The 20,876-nt window shown below is 44.3% G+C and overlaps 1 long non-coding RNA gene and 1 pseudogene across 1 annotated transcript; both read right to left on the bottom strand.

Annotated features, from left to right (window-relative positions):
• Positions 1-1,255: 1,255 nt before the first annotated feature.
• Positions 1,256-11,479, bottom strand: LOC116562669. The gene is made up of 3 exons (XR_004274049.1): positions 11,469-11,479; positions 5,988-5,991; positions 1,256-1,338 (listed from the first exon to the last, which is right to left on the bottom strand). It is a non-coding gene; the product is annotated as an uncharacterized LOC116562669 (long non-coding RNA).
• Positions 11,480-19,086: 7,607 nt separating this feature from the next.
• On the bottom strand, positions 19,087-19,216 carry LOC116563045 (annotated as a pseudogene).
• Positions 19,217-20,876: the final 1,660 nt, after the last annotated feature.

Below are 20,876 nucleotides of genomic sequence, written 5' to 3'. Positions count from 1 at the left end.
GCGTCGACTTCTAGGGGCTAGTCCAGAAATCGAGGGCAGGCGATGGCAGCAGCTACTCCCCAGACCTGGGCACCTCTCACAACAGCAGCTCAGGCAGAACAGCCGGCTGCACAGGACACGTGACGCGCCCGAGCCCGGCTCTACTTGGCAGCCGGAGGCGCCTTCCCAGAAGCCTTCCTGGAAACTATATTTCCCAGAGGGCTTTGCGGCGCCTACTTCCTCCTGGCTCCCTAGACGTGGTCGGTGCCGTGTTGACCCTACGGTTTCGGGAACTTCACAGACTGGCGGAGAAGAGCGAAACCTGCTCGATTAAAACAACCCGCATCTCAAGGCAGGGAAGCGAGCCACGACTCAGCCCCTCCCTTTGTGAGAAGACTGAGGCCGGCCTCGGGGTCTCCTGGGCAATGTGGTAACGTGAGTCTCCGGGACTCGCTAGCAGTTCGGGGGTTCCCGAGTGGGACTGGAACCAGAGCGAAAGAGGCGGGCTGGGCGGATCTTCCACACCAGCTCCTCCCTCCCGCCAGGGGGTGCTGCGCATGAACGTTTTCCCATCTCTACCTCTTGGTTATCCTTCAGCGAAGATTTTCCTTCTACACTGTAGTTTTCAGCTTCCCTCAAGCTGGTATTTCTATTAAACAAATTTTAGAATTCTGAGAAATGGCGAAAGTATGTAAAAGAAACAAATGATATTGGCCCTAAATTACCCCCCCAGCCCCTGCTGCTTATCGGACGCTTTATGAGGTTACAAAGAACCATGGTGTTCCGCATATGGGGGATCCATTTTACCCTACGGACTTAGATCAAGCAGTCACTTCCGCCCTCGAGGAGCGGGTGCTGCTCTTGCAGGTGTGCTCATTTGAGCTTTCACGATCCTCGGCCTCAGCCCTAGCATTGTTGTTTCTGCGTTTGAGGACATTCGCTCAGCCAAGCTGCAAAGGGGTGGTTCTGATTTTACGAGGAATACTGAGGGCGTGGTGGATAAAAGGTGGTTGACCTGCCCAGGCAGCTAGAAGTGCAGTTAGAACTCTGTACAGGCGGAACTGATTCGGATTCCTGTCTCAGACTGTTACCAGTGGAGCGTGTTCAGGTTCCTGGCGTCTTGAACAAATAATTGGACAAAATGGCATAAACAAAGCAAGGAAAGAATGAAGCAACATAAGCAGAGATTTATTGAAAACGAAAGTACATTTCACGGGGTGGGAGCAGGCCGAGCATAGGGTCTCAAGAAGCGGTTACAGAATTTTCTGGGGTTTCAATACCCTCTAGAGGTTTCCATTGGTTACTTGATGTGCGCGTTATGTAAATGAAGAGGCTAAAGTAAAGTTACAAAGGCATTTACTAGTTGTATAGCCTATGTAAATACAGAGGACCTTTCTTCCTTCTTTTTCTTTCTTGTCTTGTTCTGTTGCCAGGAGTGCAATGGCACGATCTCGGCTCACCACAGCGTCTGCCTCCCAGGTTCCAGTGATTCTCCTGCCTCAGTTTTCTGAGTAGCTGGGATTACAGACATGCACCACCGTGCCCAGCTTATTTTTGTATTTTTAGTAGAGACGAGGTTTCACCATGTTGGCCGGGCTGTTCTTGAACCCCTGACCTTGTGATCATCTCGGCCTCCCAAAGTGCTGGGATTACAGGCGTGAGCCACCGCTTCTGGCCTCATAAAGAAGATATTTCTTATCATAGCTGAAGTGTTTCCTTTGATTTAGTTCTAGCAAGTTCTTAAGTTCTATGCCTCCAGGCTATATTCTGCCTCAAGACCTATCCTGTTTACTTCCTGTTGCATTAGCCTCTTCGCTCCAGGTTTGCTAGTACTTCCTTAGGTTAAGCCATGATCATCTCGGCTATTGTCACAGTCTCATAAGTCCTGTGTTTGAGTGTTAGCACAGCGCCAGGCATTGTGTTGGGTGCTGGGGACGTGGTGTTGAATGGGGGCAGACATGGCCTCGTGTTCATGGTAGTTTACAGCCTAATAGGGAAGACAGCTATTGATCACTTAATACAAATAAGAATAAAATGTCAAATTGTGATAAATAGAACACTCCCACCCCCAGGATGCTACAAGAGAATAATGGAGGGAAACTGATATATTAGATTGATTAGGGAAAGAAAGAAATGCTTGGTCTGAAATGCTTGACATAAAGGCTGAGAAGAAGGAAGCTCTGTAACAGCCAAGAGAAGAGTGGCCCAGGCAGAGGGAACAGTAAGTGCAAAGGCCTTGAGGCGGGGAAGAGCTTGGTATTTTGTAAGTCAAGGAACTCAGAGAAGTCCCTTGTGACTGGAGCACAGTGAAATGGGGAAAGTGGAAGAAATTGAGTCTCACTTTCCTTTTACCAGTCTTACCTCTTCTTCTTTTTTTTTGAAATGTATTTTTGCTTTTATTGCCCAGGCTGCAGTGCAATGGCGTGATCTCAGCTCACCCAACCTCCGCCTCCCAGGTTCAAGCGATTCTCCTGCCTCAGCCTCCCGAGTAGCTGGGATTACAGGCATGTACCACCATGCTTGGCTAATTCTGTATTTTTGGTAGAGACAGGGTTTCTCCATGTTGGTCAGGCTGACCTCAAACTCCTGACCTCAGGTGATCCGCCCACCTTGGCCTCCCAAAATGTTGGGATTACAGGCATGAGTCTTGCCTCTTCTAAACCATATCCACACTGGCAATGTAGAAATATGTTCAGTACTCAAATATGATGACTTCCTTTTAGAGGCTTTGTGTCCCCTACAAGTTTGAGCTCAAACTCCTTAGCACAGTGCTCAGAGACCTTCATAATTGGATTTACCCTGCTTTCCAGTCTTCCGTTTTTTGCATGTGCTGTTATCTCTGCTTAGCATGCCCTCTCCCAAATGCTTGCTGATCAGGCAAACTTCTGTTCACACTTTCTGTCTTAGCTGAAATATCACCACCTCTGTTCTCTCTCCCTGTGCACTCTCAATTCACTTCTTGGCCCCCTACTATATAACTATTGGTTTGCCTGCCAATCTTTCTCATGGGACAGTGTGTTGGGGATGTGTTTTCCATCTTTGTATGATGCAGAACACGAGGCCAGGCAGTTGCTGCTTTGTTCGTTCTTTCTTTTTTTTTTTTTGAGATGGAGTCTTATTCTGTCACTCAGGTTGCAGTGGGGCAATCTCAGCTCACTGCAAGCTCCGCCTCCCAGGTTCAAGCAATCCCAGCCTCCTGAGTAGCTGGGATTACAGGTGCCTGCCACCACACCCGGCTAATTTTTGTTTTTTTTTTTAGTAGAGACGGGGTTTCATCATTTTGGCCAGGGTGGTCTCGAACTCCTGACCTCGTGATCCACCTGCTTTGGGCTCCCAAAGTGCTGGGATTACAGGCGTAAGCCACTGAGCCTGGCCAGTTGCTGTTTTCATAACAAATATTCATTAAGAGAATGAGTAGAACAGCTAGGCATGACTAGCCTCCACTATGATGAGAAGGTGACATGTGGCTCATATCCTTGGCAGAGGGGAAATTAGCATCCAAAAGGGCAGGAAGAGATGAGTAAGAAATCTACACTTAACCATGAGCCAGACACTGTCTCATCCACTGGCTTATTTAATCTTCGTGACTATCATAGTTCTCAGCTTTTTGCTGGCAAGAAAACTGGTGCCCATAGGCTTTGCCTAAAGATTATCCAACTAGTAATGGAGAACCTTGATAGGAAATTGGGTCTTTCTGATCACAAACGTTGAGCCCCTCAATATTCCTTCTGTTCTTTTTGCCCCATCTGGCACCCTTTACCAGCGCAGAAGCCTGGAAAGTTTAAGAAACAACTTCAGATGCCCTCTGTCTCTGGTGTGTCATTTGTACCTCTGAGGATATCAACTTGAAACAGCCATTGTACCAGAGCTCTGCCTCTTCCAGGAATCAGTGGCTCATATCAGTCTCTGCTTATGTCAGTCTTTGCAGGGCGTGGGAGAACTGGTAGGACTCAGAGGAACAGAAAATCCAGGAAAAGGAACTCTTGGCTAATGCTATTCAATAGAACCCTCTCAGATGATTAAAATGTTCAATATTTGTACTGTTGAGTATGGTAGCATCTCAAGTTCCTTTTTAGCCAGTATCTCCAGCCCGCTCACTGGTCCCCATCTTCAGGCTGTTTCTAAGACATTCAACTTGAGACTATAGATCCCTGGGCTAGATCTTCAAGGGCCCTCCAGATCCAAGCTATGCATCAGTTTTAGCTGAAGCTGTGTCCAAGAATGCACGTGTCAGGGCACGGAGAGATAGGACATGTATAGCTCCAGACATGGCCAGTGCATTGTTGATATTGCCATCCCAGCATCCCACCCGGAACCTGGCCCAGAGCAGATGCTAGGTTAACACGGTAGAGGAGTGAATTTGCTTTCTCTTCCCCAGACTGGGGCTCCCTCACCTACTGTGATTGGCTTCTGGAATCCTTCTCTATCATTGTGAACTGATGACTTGCCACATGGTGAAGATGAATGAAGCCAGTGCTTCAAACCACCACCCTGACATTTTGGGGGTAGGCCAAGGGGGTAGCTAAAAAACCAGCGAGTAATAATTTATTGAAAATATGCTGGCTCCAGCATTTTTATGTGATGACCTCATTTTTATTTTGAAACCCTGTATGCAAAATGAAAGCCCAAATGAGTGTCTGCTACATATAGTTAAGAGTAGCATAGTGCTGGGGAAGGAGGACTGGTCTAGGAGTTACCCTGGACCTGGGACTCACAGGCTGTGTGACCTTGAGCAAGAGGCTCAGTGCCTCTGTGCCCCAGTTTTCTCTCACGTAAAAGAAAAACACTGGACTCTAAGTTTCTTTCTACAGTTAATGTGAATGTTTAAAAAATGGCCGGTCACATCTGCAATCAACCTACATTAAGTCAAGTGATTTGCTTGAATCAGGTCTATTTTCATTGTTTACTTTTCCTAATACTTTTTTTTTTCCTTAACCTTTTTGCTGCCAGTGCCTTCCTCATTCTTCACTATTTTTTTGACTGTTTCTTCAAATTCCAATAAATCATCTTCAGTTCTAGCCATTGAATCACCTGCTCCTTGGCCCTGCCTAGAGTCCCTTTAATCCTCAGTAGTCTCAATTTCCTGACAAAGCACAAAGAGCGGTCCTGGTCTCCCTCCTCTTCCCTTGCCCACTACTCCCCTCTCCATCAAAAACACATCTGAAAAATCAGGGAGGTTTCTGTTCTGGCAGTTGTCTCTCTCACCACTAGATGGCACATGCACGTCATTAGTCTTTTGGGCAAAAACTAATTTGTGTATTTAAACTCCATCTCGTCGGGCGTGGTGGCTCAAGCCTGTAATCCCAGCACCTTGGGAGGCCGAGGCGGGTGGATCACGAGGTCAAGAGATCGAGACCATCCTGGTCAACATGGTGAACCTCATCTCTACTAAAAATACAAAACATTAGCTGGGCATATTGGCGTGTGCCTGTAGTCCCAGCTACTCAGGAGGCTGAGGCAGGAGAATTACCTGAACCCAGGAGGCGGAGGTTGCGGTGAGCCGAGATTGTGCCATTGCACTCCAGCCTGGGTAACAAGAGTGAAACTCCGTCTCAAAAAAAAAAAAAAAAAAAAAAAAAAAAGAAACTTCACCTCAATTCACAGAAGCTTTGAGGGGAATTACAAAAGTACAAAATATACAAAAGGACAAGCCAAAAAGCTGAGGGAGTTGGAGAAAATAGAAAACAAGTGGAAGAAATAACTCCATGATGACATTAGCTCAAAAAAGATCAATACCCACAATGGCTTACATGTTTGGCTCTGAGCTTCCGAACAGCCAAAGTAAAGAGGGAAATGTGAGTTGTAACAAAATTCTAGAAAAACAATTGTTCGGGAGAAGCTCAACTTTTCCTGACCCTGAGACTAAAGAGATATTTTTCTCCCAGGGGTCAGCTGACTGAACAGTGATGCAATACAGCAATGACTTAATTGGAGCTCTTTCTTATAATGTCCTTCTATGCAGGCCTGTGGCATGATGCTCAAGTATAATTGAGGAAAAGCAGTTCTACTGGGCTTAAAACATGAGTTACCAGGACAGAGTACATTCACTGTTTGCTGTCCTCTGTATTTTGAGACAGTGACATTTGCACACCTCCCTGTTCCAGAGTTTAGGTGGAGTTTGGGAAGAAGGAGTTCTTCTTGGAAACTGTGGTAACCAGTTTCTAGGAGTGCCACCAAAGATCCTGCCTCCTGGTTTTCAAACCCTATCTGGTCCCCTCCCATGTGGTACCAGCAATGGTCTGTGTCACTAGCGAAATGCAGGAGAAGCAGGGCCGGGCACAGTGGCTCATGCCTGTAATCCCAGCACTTTGGGAGGCCGAGGCAGGAGGATTGCTTGAGCTGAGGAGTTCGAGACCAACCTGGACAATAAAATGAGACCTTGTCTCTACAAAAAATACAGTCCAGCCTTCAGAGACTGAATCCCTGGCTAGCACCTTGATGGAAAGAACCCTCATGAGAGACCATGAGCCAGGCCATCCCGTTAAGTCACTCCCTGGCTCTATGAGATGATAAATGCTTGTTATTTTAAGCTGTTAAGTTTTGGAGTAATTCGTTGTGCAATAATAGATGACTAATATAGAGGTGAATCGAAATCCAAGGTTGCATCAAGGATAATTTTACACGGGTGAGTCTACTTGGTTTCAGAGATCAAGAAAATATTTCAGAAGCAATTCAAATGGGCATTTAAAAAACTTTAATATAATTTTTTAAAAGACAAGTCACATTTAGCAGTGGGGAGTTGCATACCAATTTTAGGGACACAAATGTTAATAGATTCTGATAACACACTACCATTAGACCTGCGCATATAGGCTTTAAGTCTGATAGATGTGGGCTCACATTCAGTCTGTGAAGTAGAAAGACAAAGGCAGCGGGATCCATACAAAATGTCTGCAAAGGAGATTTCTCTGCAGAAGAACTGTGGGGCAAGGACTTCAGCTTTCTCATTCACTGACATCATCAGTGCCTAGCACAGAAACTGGCACATGGTAGGCCTTCTACAAATCTTTCTTTAATGAATCTGTGAGTGGTGCACTACAACCTTGAGTGAAACATTCATGTATGTGGGCAATCATCATTTATTAAGCTCCTACTGTGTGCCACGTACATGATGTCGGTTAAGTCCCAGGGAACTTTTGTGTCATATACAGATTCACATCCACCTTGTGCCCCAACTGCACCTTCTTTCACTCTGTATTTTCTCCTTGAAATTCTTTATCATTATTACTTTTTTTTTTTTTTTGAGACAGAGTCTTGCTCTGTCACTCAGGGTAGAGTGCAATGGTGTGATCTTGGCTTACTGCAACCTCCACCTCCCTGGTAAAAGCGATTCTCCTGCCTCAGCCTCCTGAGTAGCTGGGATTACAGGCACCTGCCATCATGCTTAGCTAATTTTTGTATTTTAGTAGAGACAAGGTTTTACCATGTTGGCCAGGCTGGTCTTGAATTCCTGACCTCAAGTGATCTGCCCTCCTCAGCCTCCCAGAGTGCTGGGATTACAGGTGTGAGCCACCATGCCCAGCTGAAATTCTTCATTATTTTTGTAGAGATGGTGCTTTTGCTTCCACACTAAACAGTTATGGAAATAATGTTCTTACATCACCATCTCAAGTAATCTGGTGGTTTTTCCAGTATGAGAACCAGAGTTGCTCAGGACATTGGGTTTATTTTGTGCAGTTTTGTCTTGGGGCCTGTGCTGCTGCTTTTTTCCTGTTTGTTTTTGCTGAAAATGACCTGAAATGATTGCTGTTAACTAATACCACTTCAGTTGTACTATGATGACAATTTTTTTTTTTTTTTTTGAGACAGAGCCTCTCTCTGTCACCCAGGCAGGAGTACAGTGGCACAATCTTGGCTCACTGCAACCTTCACTTCCCAGGCTCAAGTGATCCTCCCAGCTCAGCCTCCCAAGTACCTGGGTCTACAGGTTCACGCCACCACACCTGGCTAATTTTTGTATTTTTTTTTGGAGAAACGGGGTCTCATCATGTTGCCCAGACTGGTCTGAAACTCCTGGCCTCAAGTGATCCTCCTGCTTTGGCCTCCTGAAGTGCTGGGATTACAGGCATGTGACAGGTCCTCTCAACATGGACTTTGGTGCTGTTGTTAACCAAATGTTACAGTAATGGAGATTCTTTGGGGGTGAAGGAGAATCAAACAGAGTGATTTGCTTCAGATTCCGTGTCCCACCTTTCGGTAAAACATTCCTTTCTCCATGGTTGACCCTGCACTGCTTCCTCCTCCTCCCCGACACGGCTATTATTTATTGTCTACTCCATGCCCATCACTGAGTTCCACAAGTGTTATGTGCATTACGGAATTTGTGCTGGGAACTGTGAATTGCCTTGTCAATTTTTGTTAGTCAGCTACTTTGAGAAAGGGATACCAAGATGGGATGAAACATGCAGTTGTTTTACAAGGGGAAATGCTTGTGTGAAAGGAAGGAGTGAAGGAGCTAGAGAAGGCCAGGAGAGCCACCAGCCCCCAAGAAAAGGAGAGAGGGACAAAAGGCTGGGTTGTTGGCATTCCATATTGCCCTGCAGTCTAAGGAAGGTGCGTTCTAACAAAGGTTCTGCAACCCCCTCAGGGAGCCCTTGAGCCAAAGTCAGCTAGCGAAGGCGTGCCTTGTCTGTCAGGACTGGGTCTGACTCTGTACTCGGCACTCAGGCGTTGGCAGGGTGCATCTCCAGGGTAGGTGTGGCCAATAGATTGCAAAGCACAGCAGCTGGTGCCCTCAGCTCCCTGCAGTGAGAACTTAGCAGAGGCACATTCTTGTGACTGAGACACCAAAAAAAATTTTTTTTTTAGAGTCTTGCTCTGTTTTCAAGGCTGGAGTACAGTGGTATGATCGCGGCTCACTGCAACCTCTGCCTCCTGGGTTCAGGTGATTCTCGTGCCTTAGCCTCCCAAGTAGCTAGGACTACAGGCACGCACCACCATGCCCCGCTAATTTTTTATATTTAGTAGAGATGGGGTTTTACCATGTTGGCCAGGCTGGTCTTGAACTCCTGACCTTAGGTGATCCACCCACCGCTGCCTCCCAAAGTGCTGGGATTACAGGTGTGAGCCACTGTGCTTGGCCAAAACACCAATATTTATTCTCCTTAAAAAGAAAAAAACAACAAAACAGAAACCTGATTTATTTGGGGTAGCAAAGATCTGATATTGAACAAAAAGATCCTAGCCTTCTTTGCAGCTAGGTGTGGGCCTGTATCTAAGTTCTGGTTAATGCAATATAAACTGGAAGTATCAGGAGGGCCTTCCAGATATACTCCTTAAGGGGATCTGGACTGCCTGGAGGTGAATTCCTTCTTCTCTTCGCTTTACCAAGCCTGTCGACAAAATGGCTGCAGCCTCAGTTGCCATTTTGTGTAAAGAGGCAATGTGTTACTGATGAAAGGGCAGACAGACAGCAAGAGTCTTCCTCTTTGTCTATTCTTCCTCCCTAGACAGCAAGAGTCTTTCCTCCCAGACCTCATACCTGCCCTGGATCGCTTACCTCTAGACTTTAAACTGAGACAAAAATAAACCCCTATGTTTAAACCATTGTTGATTTGTTTTTGTTATAAGCCGGTAATTCTAATCCTAATTGGTACAGTATCTGTTCTTCACAGCAGCTCTGCCAGGCAGGCACATTTATGCCCATTTTATAGGAAAGTGAAGCTTAGAATGATTAAGTGTTAGAACTTAAATTAGAGCCCAGGGTAGCACTTAGGATACTTTTAGCTGTGAATAACTGAATACAGTCTCTCAGTGTTCTCTGAAGATAATAATTGCCTGGGAAACTTGCCAAATATACATAACAGACTGCTGGCCTTCCCCGTGGAAATGCTCTTTCAATAGGTCCAGGTTAAGGTCTGGGAAGCTACGCAAACAAGCAGTCCAGGCTGTCTTTATCCTCAGGAAGCCCATGTAAATCCTAATGTGGATGAAGACCAACGACAGGTAGCTCAAACAGTGAGGAGGTAGATGCTTTACCTTAGAAGACTTCCATGAGCATAGGAAACATTTGCAGAGCTTGATAGTATCATTTGTGGGGATTTCAGATTGTGGGCTCCAGTTTTTATTTTTAAAAAGTCAGTATATCTTTTGTGGAACCTGGGCATTTGGATTTTTGAAAAGCTCCCCACCTGAGCCTGTTGCCTGTGATTCATAGAGTTCGGCTTGAGGGACTCTGGCTTAATAGGAGCACAGGCATTGGAGTATGAACTGGGGTTTGAATCCCGTTGCTGCATTTATTTGCTGGATGACCTGTAGCAGGCTAATTAAGCCCTCTGAGTCTCAGGTTTTATCATTTTTGAATTGAAGAAAAAAATATAAGGCTTACCTCATAGAGTTATGGTAAGGATTAAATGAGATAATTTATGTAAAGCTCTTAGCTTTGCGTAAATACGTTCTCAATAAATGGTGGCTATTGTTATTATCATACCCCATGCACACATCCTGAAAACAGTATGGGCACAGAGTTCTATTACTCTGGATAATTTATACAAATCTTCAGGAAACCACAATTCAGCGAAGGCTGGTACGGCAAGCTGGGACTCCCCTTTCTCTCTCCAGCTACCTCTGGCCCTGAGAGTGAGTGACCTGCCTGTGCACACAGAGGTTGAGTAAAGGTTTTAAAGGATACGCTGTTATGTGCCCCAGCAGCCACGTTCCACTCTCCTTTTTCTCTCTCTTCTTTCCCAATCAGTCTGTCCAAGAATTACTGTTTGTACTCAATGGCTCGATTTTCTTGCTTCCCATTCCTTTCTTGGTTCACTGCAATCTGAATTTTGCTGTCACTGCTTTACTGAAGTGACTCCACGAGGCCACCAGTGGCTTCCAGGTTGCCAAATCCACTGGCTCTTTCAAAATCCGCATCTCATTTGAGTCCTCTGCAGCTTTTGCTGCTTCTGTCTGCTTATCCCTTCTTGGAACTTTTCTCTGTTGGCTTCCTGGACTCCATTGCTGTCTTTCTCCTTCTAAATCTGTGATCACTTTCTTTAGCTTTTTGTGGAAACTGTGCCTCATCCATGTCTTATATAGCTCTGTTCTCTATCATTTTTATCCTTCATTTGTTCCTAGTTCCTTTTTACTGTTCCTTTTTTTTTTCTGACCAGAGCCCACTATCACTAAACTCTTCAAAATTCTGGGTGTTAATAAATTATCTGCCTTCTTAGGATATCCTGGTCTAATGCGACCGTTTCCTTCTTTTCTCCATGGGGCAGCTTAAGGCAGGCCCAAGCAGTGTGCCCCAAAGCCTCCTTCACAGGTTTTCCTAGGCGGCTCAGCAACACCCATTAAAACAGAACCTGGAATCTCCTGCAGATTAGGTCCCAGGGTGACTCTGAGATACCCTTGTTTCCAGTTATACTGCTGGAGGAGACAGAGTCATTCCATCCATCCCCTTAGCTCAGACCCTAAGGCCTTGTGTCCAGGTCATTGTCCTGCTGACACCCAATGCCTTTCAGAGGAGTAGGGCCCCTTCCTGCACTGACTAATCAGACTTTGGGCCCTGCTTTTACCTTTGTGGTTTTTGCCTTTCTCATCAACAAAATGTGAAAATTGGACGACTCAATTTCACATTGAATACCCCATTATTTTTGATTTAGAAGTGACTCTGAGGTTACTTCCAGCTCTCTGGCACCATCGTGACCAGCTTTTTCATCAATTGCGCAACCTTGATACCACTCCTAGGACTCTCCTACAGAAATCCTCTCCCAAGTGCACAAAGACGTATGCATGCGAGAACGTTCACTTGTGTGAACCCGACTGCTCATCAAGAGGGGACTGGTTAAATAACTATGACAGTACATGCTCTGGGGCTGTACTGCTCAAAATAGACAGTCTGTTGTTTGTTACTGGTCTACTAGGAGATAAGGAATTTGAGCCAGAATATAAATCAATGACTTTATCAAGAGAGTCTTTCTGACACACAAAAAAATATTTACAGTTGACCCTTGAATAACATGGGTTTGAACAACACAAGTCCATTTATATGTGGATGTTTTTCAATAAAAGTTATACTGATTATGCCTGCCTGTCCTACCTCCCCTTCCACCTTCTCCGCCTCTTCCACCTCAGAGGCAGCAAGACCAAAGCTTCCTTTTCCTCCTCCTCCTCCTCCTTAGCCTACTCAGTGTGAAGATGGTGAGGATATAGACCTTTATGACAATCCACTTTCACCTAGTGAATAGCAAGTATATTTTCCTTATTGTTTTATTAATATTTTCTTTTCTCTAGCTTACTTTACTGTAATAATACAGTATGTAATACGTAACAAACAAAATGTGTCAATCCACTGTTTATGTTGACCAGTAGGTTTCCAGTCAAGAGTAGGATATTAATAGTTGCGATTTTGGGGGAGTCAAAAGTTGAGGATGGATTTTGATTGCATAGGGGCCAATGCTTCCAACCCCTGTGTCGTTCAATGGTCACCAGTATGTATTGCCAGAAATAAACAGTGTGCTTAAAGACATAGTTGATTCTGGTGCAAGCTCCTCCCTTATCTTTTCTCAGACCTGTAGCAAACAGTTTCTGCACTGGCAAACAGACCAGATTTTGAGTAGCATTGCCAAAGTGTAACAAAATGAGCTACAGATGTAGAGGAAATGATGTCTAGAAGTCTAAGATACGTTGTTTGTTTTGAGACAGGGTCTCACTCTGTCTTCAGGTCTGGAGTGCTGGATCATAGCTCACTACAGCCTCAAACTCCTGGGCTCAAGTGATCCTCCCATCTCAGCTTCCTGAGTAGCTGGGCCTACAGGCGCATACCAGCATACCTGAAATTTTTTTAGTTTTGTTTTTTGTTTAATTTTATTTATTTATTTATTTATTTATTGGTAGAGACAGGGTCTCGCTATGTTGCCCAGGCTGGTCTCAAATTCCTGGCCTCAAGTGATCTACCTGTCTTGAATATGCTACAGAACAGTATGGTGTTTTCAAAAGCAATGCTCTAGACAAAAAGGGATATATAGGCACAGAGACATGCTGATACAGGCATGAAACATTTCTGGAATAAGTCCTAAGAAATAAACAGTGGTTACCTCTGGGGAGTGCAGCTGGGGGTCTGGGGTGAGAGGCCTCTTTCTTTGTTGTAGTTCCAATCTGCTGTGCAGTAGGTACTCCCCAGGACAGCACAGCGGCTTGGAATCCCTCATCCTGATTGGTCTGTGCCCTACTTGCAACAGTCATTAAATGTTTTGAATGTCACTTGTTTTACTGTTTGAACAACAGCAACCACAAAAACCAAAAACCAAAAAAATACTACATGCATGCATCACTTTCTTTCTTTTTATTTTTTGACTTGGAGTTTCCCTTTTGTTGTCCAGGTTGGAGTGCAATGGCGCCATCTTGGCTCACCGCAACCTCTGTCTCCCAGGTTCAAGCGATTCTCCTGCCTCAGCCTCCTGAGTATCTGGGATTACAGGCGCCTGCCACCATGCCCAGCTAATTTTTTGTATTTTTAGTAGAGATGGGGCTTCACCATGTTGGTCAGTCTGATCTCGTACTTCTGACTTCAGGTGATCCTCCTGCCTCGGTCTCCCAAAGTGCTGGTATTACAGGCATGAGCCACTGCACCGGCCATCACTTTCATATTTAAAAACAAACTATAAAGAGAACATTGATCTCTCAGAGCTCCCATTTGCTGAATAACAAGCCTCCTCTTTTAATTTTTCACAAATGTTTCTTCCCTCTCTTCTCTCCACTGGGTCTATGAACAAGGCTTTGCTCTCTGTCAGTGCTTTGGCGTTCTTCTCCTGGAGATATAGTCACAAGAAGTCATCTTGGTTCACAGCCTAGTGATGAAGAGGACTCAGGGGCCAGAGGGCTGATTATGGTTCTAATTTGCAATTATACAATGATTTTTCACACTGCCTATGAATCCTGACTTCCTCCCTGTTTGGGTTGGAGAGTTAGAGGGATCTGATTTGATGAAGTAGTATAGGCTGTGATTATCATAAGAATTTGGCATAGTAAATTGAATTGGGAAGTACTGGGCAACAAATGTAAATCATTTCCTTTCATTTGTCACTCCCACACAACTGTATATTTACAGTTTGTGGCTGACCCTGTGTAGCAAAGTGAAATGACTTATCCTAATGCCTTTGAAATGGGAACTGTTGAGACACCTGAGTGGTTTCTTTAAACTCAGGATATAAACAGATTGTGCTGCTGTTTCAAGGCCGCCAGGAGCTGAAATGATATCCCCGGAGTCTAGTAGGTTTTTTTTTTTTTGATTCAAGTGCTCTAGGTCTACCTACTGTGGCTCTAGATGGATGTTTTAAATATTTATATTTAAAAATATTTTTAAAACTCTTTCTGTGTAATAAAAATTTGGGTGGGCACGAGGGCTCACGTGCCCAGCACTTTGGGAGGCCAAGGTGGGCGGATCACCAGAGGTCAGGATTTCGAGACTAGCCTGGTCAACTTGGTGAAACCCCATCTCTACTGAAAATACAAAAAAATTAGCTGGCCTGGTGACTGGTGCCTGTAATCCCAGCTACTGGGGAGGCTGAGGCAGGAGAATCACTTGAACCCAGGAGGTGGAGGATGCAGTGAGCTGAGATCGTGCCACTGTACTCCAGCCTGGGCGACAGAGCGAGACTTTGTCTCAGAAAAATAAATAAATAAAAATAAAAAAATGAAAAAGTTGGCTGGACTTTGTCCTGGGTTCTTAACAGGTAGATAACCTGTAAATAATTGGAATTTTCTAAATGAGAGGAGTGTCTTTGTTATTCACAGTGGACCTTGATAGTTTAAGCTAATGTGTGATGTTGTGCTGACCTAGAGCCAGAACATGAGCAACGCCATTTTATAAGATAAAGCTGTGTTTAGCTTCTGTAAATAAAGCTGCTAGCTTGCTCTGAAAAATGCCCACTATGTAAAGCTGCTTAAATTTTGCTTATCAGTAACTGCTCTCTGTGGCCCTAATGTGACAGGCAAGCAGTCCTAACCCACGCCATCTTGGCTCCCGCAACTTGTAATAAGTAACTAAGGTCTGTTATTTCCACCTTACCCAGATAATGTGTAAACAAATGTTTATCTTGACTTCTGTAAACCACTTAAGTAACAAAAGGAATGACAAATGTCCCCTGGCCCTTGGAATATCCAGAGCCCTCATCTCTGCCCAGGAGGTTATTTACGGAATCCACTAGCCCTCAGAATGTCTGAAGCCTTTTCATCCCCATCCCCGCTCCTCACTCCCACTCCCAAGGTGGTTTTTCGGGTATAAAAAGTCTTAGCACCCTCCTTTCGACGCCACAGGTTGGAGAGACGTGAGTCCTCTGTGGTCGCCGGCATAATAAAGACCCTACAATTTGGCATACTTTTGTCTTGGTGTTAACTTTTGATGCTCGGTCCAGGATAACAAATGAGATGACTCAGACTGGGAGCAGGCCACTCTAGGAAGAACCATGGTGTGATTAGAGGGATGGGGCTTTTAGCCATGTGATATCAGTCCAACCTCCTGGGAGAAGGAGACGGGCATAGCCAATGATTTAATCAATCATGCCTACAAAGTAAGACCCCAGTAAAAGCTCTGGACACTGTAATTTAGGTGAGCTTCCCTGACTAGCAATACCTTGTGTACTGTCACGTATTAACGTGCGGGGAGGGGAATAAGTCCTGACTCCACTTGGAGAAGACAATGGAAGTTTTGCATCTGGAACCCTCTCAAACCTTGGCCTATATATTCTCCTTGGGCTGGTTCTGATTCATATGCTGTGCTATAATAAAACTAATTGTAAGGACAGCACTTTCCTGAGTTCTGTGAATCATTCTAGTGAATATCAAACTTGAGGGGTTAATGAGGACTCCTGAGTTTGTAGCCAGTTGGTCAGACGTAAGAGCGGCCTGGGGACTCCCAAACTTGCAGCTGGTGTCTGAAGAGAAGGCAGTCTTGCGGAGGACTATACACATAGCTTGGGAAGGAAGATTGGCTTAACACTGGAGAGTTGGTCTTAGATGTCATTGCAATTTCATTCACTTTTCATCTTGAAAAAACTAAAGAAAATTTACAAGAGTAGTGCAATGAATACCCATATACTTTTCACTTAGAGTGTCCATTTGTTAACACATTGCCATATTTGTGTCATTTCTCTTTCTGTATATACTTGTCAGGTCTCCATATGTAAGCCTGAAAGTCTGAAGTCCTGCTTGCCTCGGCTGATGTCTCCCACCCACTGCCTGCTTTCGCCATTGTCCCTGTTCACCCAGTGGAGCTTCACCAGACAAGCCCCTCACCCAACCCTCCCTGCCATCTTAACTGTTCTTATGATAATGTAAATACCTCTCATTGTAACCCTGCCATTGTAACTGAACTTGTGGTCATATATACTCCTTGCCTCTGACCCCCACCACTGTAACTGATCTTACTCTGCAACATCCCACCCCGCAAAAAACTACCCAAACCTATAAAACTAACTCCTATCCCACTGCTCTTTGCTAATGCCCTTTTCGGCCTTAGTCCACCTGCATCCAGGTGAGTATACAGCCATGTTGCTCACCCAAACCTGTTTGGAAGGTCTCTTCATTCAAAGAGTGTGTTTTTCAACAATACTTTCTTTTTTTCTGAACCAGTTGAAAGTTGCAAATATGTCATCCCTAAACACTTCAGTACATACCTCCTGAGAACCAGGACATTCTCCTACATAATCCCAATAGCATGATGATCCCCATGAATACCATGTTTCAATTTCCCCTATTGTCCTTAAAATAACCCTTATAATTTTTTCCTTTCAAGTTAGAAGGATCCAATCAAGGGTCATGTACTCTTTTGGTTGTTCTGTCTCCTTGGTTTCCTTAAATCAAGATTCCAGAAATGTCTCCTTATTTTATTTATTTATTTTTTGACAAGGAGTCTTGCTCTGTCGCCCAGGCTGGAGTGCAGGGACATGATCTTGGCTCACTGCAACCTCTGCCTCCTGGATTGAAGCGATTCTCCTGCCTCAGCCTCCATAGTAGCTGGGATTACAGGTGCCCGCCACCATGCCTAGCTAATTTTTGTATTTTTAGTAGAGATGGAGTTTCACCATGTTGCCTAGGCTGGTCTTGAACTCCTGACCTTTCAGGTGATCCACCTGCCTCGGCCTCCCAAAATCCTTGTTTTTATTTTAATTTTGTCTTTAATGAAATTAACACTTTTGAAGAGGCCACACTACTTGACTTGTATCTTGCTCCGTAATCTCGATTTATCTGATTGATTTCTCATAATTAGATTCAGATCATATATCCTTGGCAAGAATACAAACTACATAGATGATGTGTTGATGAAAAGTTTGGACTGGTATGATGTCACCAAGATGGCAGAGTATAAGGTCCCTTGACATCACCCCTTTCAAAAAAATACAACTAGCAACTATTCAGAACCAGAATACCACCCTGAGTTCACCAATATACCAACACTTGGAGGAGAAGCAGAGAAAACCCCGGACTCACAGTGTTGAGAGCATCCATGACCACTAAGGGAAGTCATCATTTCAGACTGTGCTGTCTCCTCCCTAGCCAGGCAGAATGCTATGAACAGAGAATTCCCCCGATCCATGATTTTAGGAGTTAGAGGAGGGAATTGGGGGTGGATGTTTGATTTCCCTGTGATCTGGGAATCTCCAAGGGAAGCCCACTCTGGTCCTGTCCCATGGGAACCATTGGGAGTGCCAGGAGGGCCGAACCACCTAGGGTGAGTTAGAGACAAAAAGCAGGATGCTGATTGCTGCACTGGCATTTGGATCTGGGTGGCTACTGTGTGCTTTGATTGGTGGGGATGCCATATTGAAGAAACTGGCTAGAATCATAGGACTGCAGGGGGCACAGTCCATGGAAAGGCCCAAATGCCTAGCCAGATTTTCCATAATGCCCAGGTACTTGCTGAAAGCATTTCCTTGGCCCAGAAACAACTAAAAGGTCAGGATTAAGCTCCAGTACCTGCTTAAGTCTTCCTCAGACTGGGAAACTATGGCAGGTGGGCATATAGTTCTGGGGCAACATTTAGCCTCCTGTGCTTACTGTAAGTTTTCCCGAGACCAAGAAACAGTGACAAAGCAACAATTTAGCCTCGGTGCAGTGTTTTAGTTCCAGTGCTCACTGTAAGTCCTCCCCAGAAAGGGAAGAAACAACAGGCCAGTGTTTAAATTCTAATACCAAATAGTAAAGGTTGAACACAAGCAATGAACACCTCCAAAAACTGAAAGAGGTGCCTGTTTCCTCAGATATGCAAGCATCAATGTCAAGATGCAAGGATTGTGAAAACTCAGGGAAATATGACATCACCAAAAGAAACCAACAAAGTTTAGACAATAGGCTCAGAAGAACTGAAGATCCATGAAATGAGAGAGAGAATTCAGAATCTTCTTAAACAAGTTAAGGGAATCACAAGAAAATACAAATAGAAAATTAAATGAAACTTGGAAAACAGTCCTGGTGCAGTGGCTCACGCCTGTAATCCTAGCACTTAGGGAGGCCGAGGTGGGCAGATCATTCGAGGTCAGGAGTTTGAGACCAGCCTGGCCAACATGAAGAAACCCCGTGTCTATTAAACATACAAAAATTAGCCAGGTGTGGTGGCATGGACATGTAATCCCACCTACTTGGGAGGCCGAGGCAAGAGAATTGCTTAAACCCAGGAGGCAGAGGTTGCAGTGAGCTGAGATTGCACCAGTGCACTCCAGCCTGGGCAACAGAGTGAGACTCTTGTCTAAAAAAAAAAAAAAAAAGCAAACTTGGAAAACAATCCAGGAACAAAATCGAGAAATTTGACAAAGAAATAGGAATAATTTTAAAAAATCAGAGAAATTCTAGAAATAGAGAATATAATAACTGAACTGAAAAACTCATTAGGTAGTTTCAACAGCAGACTTGATAGAACAGAGGAAAGAATTACTGAGCTCAAAAACAAAACATATGAAATTATCCAATGAGAGGGCAAAAAGAAAGGTTCATACTGGAAAAGAGAAAAAGTACATCAGCAGTGAGGTGCAAATATATCACACATGGCACGTGGAAGAACTGCACAGGCCAAGGGCCACAACTTGTGGTGGAGACAATTTTATGGAGCTGGAATGTTGGAGTTGCCTGAGGTTCGTTTTATATTCTCCTCTTCTTTCTCTTTTTATTTTTATTTTTTTCAGCTGTGACTCCAGACATGATTCAAAGGGGAATTTTACAATATTGTCTCTGGGTTTTATGGAAACTTACTTACTTACTTTACCTTTCTGTGTTAGGCTCTTAAAGCACTGTGTCAACCTTAATAGGATACAGGAAAGGGCTTCTCACTTTTCTGACACCATGTAATCCCAGCTCAATCGAAGGCTGGGTTCTCACATGTCCATCTCTAGCCCAGCCTGCTTTCCTAAACACAGGCCTGACATCTCAAAGGTCCCTCATGCTAACACGTTCAACATGGAACTCTTGAGTCTCTACATCCGTCCCCTACTCCAGCATGAGCCTGCTTCTCCATGGGTGACACCATCACCCACTCAGTTATGTGAGCTAGAAACCTGGACATCATTCTTGATGCCAGCCTCTTTTCCCCCTCCTCCTGTGGCCAGTCCATCACCAAGTCCTGTTGTTTTGGCCACCTAAATAATTATCAAATCTATTCATTCTCTGCATCTACTCTACCACCAACTTAGTCCAAGCCACGATTCTACTACAGCCTCCTAACTGATCTCTTGGCTTCCACACAGGCTTCCTTCTGAATCTCATCTCCATATAGCAGCCAAAATATCTTTTAAGAGCATTAATTTGATCACCTATCCCCTTACTTAGGATCCTTTAATAAATTCTTACTGCTCTTTCAAAAAAGACCAAAATCTTTTCTAAGGCACCTGGCCACTGTCTATAGCAGTTGAGTATACCAGTATTCCTCTTGCTCTCTGCACTGCTGACACACTGTCTCTCTGTTTCTTAAATGCCAAACAATTTCTCTCCCTTCCTGCTTCCCAAGATACACACACACACACACACACACACACACACACACACACACACACATTTTCTTCATGTGTGCTCTTCTTTCGTGTCTTTGCTCATTAGTCTCTTCCCTTATGGAAGCCCCCTCTTATACATTCTTAGAATACTCTATTTGTACTCTGAGCCCTTATTACAGATTATATTTCTACAGTTGTTCAACATTTCATTAATATCTGCCTCTCCTACTTCCAAGCTCCAAAGGACAATGATCACATCTGTCTTCCTCTGGGTAGCCTTACCATGTAGCACAGTGCCTGATACTAAGTAAACTCTCAATAAATATTTGGGGATGCATGAATGGTCTCCAGGAGGCCCAATGAGAATTCCAAAGGGCATGTGCACCCATGCAAACATTAAGGAATTTATTCATACTCTCTTATAATCTTGGTAAGTTCGAGAAAATATCTATTTTGTCTGCTCAGTCTGACTTCAAAAGTCCATAGGGGAAATTTTTATTTCAAAGCAGTTTCTATATTTAAACTTTCAAAAAGGAAGAAAGACTAGCATTTCTCCCATATTTCCATTCTGTCTTGAGCCATCTGAGGTCGGAAGTTGGCCAAGGCAGCAAATGAAGTGAGAGGCCATTGATATGCAAATATGGCCATTATGATTGGAGGCCACACCCCAGACCTTCATCTCAGTTCTTTCACAGTCAAAACCAATTTACATTAAATAAATTAATTTTCCAAACATGAAATTAATCTCCAAAGCTAAAATGCATAGAAATTAAACTATTAAAACATTGCATTTTCAATAGAACACATTGCTATTTTTTGAAGTGAGAGTTGGCTGTCTTCCAACAATTAGGTTCTGTTTGGCTTGTGAAAGAGGTTCTGGGTTGTTAAGGATGGATACTCTTGACCTTGGACTGATCTCTGCAGTTTTCCTGGAGCATGGACAGCCAAGCAGTTCAAGTAGACGCTGCTGGAGATATTGCTACTGTT

This window comes from Sapajus apella, unplaced genomic scaffold (genome assembly GCF_009761245.1).
Source record: "Sapajus apella isolate SASKATOON/1434 unplaced genomic scaffold, GSC_monkey_1.0 scaffold33, whole genome shotgun sequence".
Lineage (NCBI taxonomy): Eukaryota > Metazoa > Chordata > Mammalia > Primates > Cebidae > Sapajus > Sapajus apella.
This window is presented reverse-complemented; position numbering and strand designations above follow the sequence as displayed.